Here is a 936-nt window from a genome sequence, read left to right on the forward strand (position 1 = left end):
GGTTGCACCGGTTCTAGACATGTTAGTTCATCACAAGCTTGTGTATTTTCAAGGAAGAAATCAGAATGAAAAGAGTGATGAGAACACTCATAATTTCTCTGCAGATTTGTTTCTTCATGGTCTTTCAAGCAGTGTGAAGAATCTGAGACCTCTTTCTCCTCATAAGTGTTGTTGCCACGTTCATTCTCAAGCTCTTTAGGTACCTCAGTTTGTACCTGTTCCTCTTCAAGACTAGAAGAAATATTAGCACAATAATCTGAAATAGCAGTCTTGATATTACCTTGGGTCTCTTGTTTTCTTGTTCTTTTCTGCTTTTGAAGTACTTCTTTGTAGTACTGTCTTGGAACATACTCTCTACGCATCAAAGAGCTCAGCTTAAGCCATGTTTCTACTGGTTCTTTTCCATCAAGTCTTCTGGACTTTCTCAATTTATTCCACCAGCTTGAAGCATAACCATAAAACTCAGCAGTAGCCATTTGAACCTTCTTCCTTTCAGCATAGTGTTGATAGTTAAAAATCAACTCCATCTTCTCTTCCCACTCCACATATGCAGCAGGATCAGCTTCTCCATAGAAAGGAGGGATTTTCAGCTTTTGATCAGCAAATTTTTCTCTGCTATTGCCTCTGCCATCATGCTCACGTCTCTGTCTCCTCTCACTGCTTCTAGACTCAAGACTGAGACCAGTAGCTTGTTGAAGTTCCTGTCTAAACTCCTGTCGAAATTTATCAAGGCTGGCTTCCATCTCTTGCTGCAGCTGAGCATTCATAGCCTTGAGTAACAGATTTTTATCCTTAGTGAGTTCTCCTTTCTGATCTCCTGCCATGGTACCTGAAACAAGAGACAACACACAGCAGTAAAGACTTCTAAAGAAAACAAATAATCAACTTGTAACAGAAACAGATTTCAAATCGAAAATAAAAATCTAAACTTCTCAG

This window comes from Raphanus sativus, unplaced genomic scaffold (genome assembly GCF_000801105.2).
Source record: "Raphanus sativus cultivar WK10039 unplaced genomic scaffold, ASM80110v3 Scaffold1370, whole genome shotgun sequence".
In the NCBI taxonomy this organism is placed as follows: domain Eukaryota; kingdom Viridiplantae; phylum Streptophyta; class Magnoliopsida; order Brassicales; family Brassicaceae; genus Raphanus; species Raphanus sativus.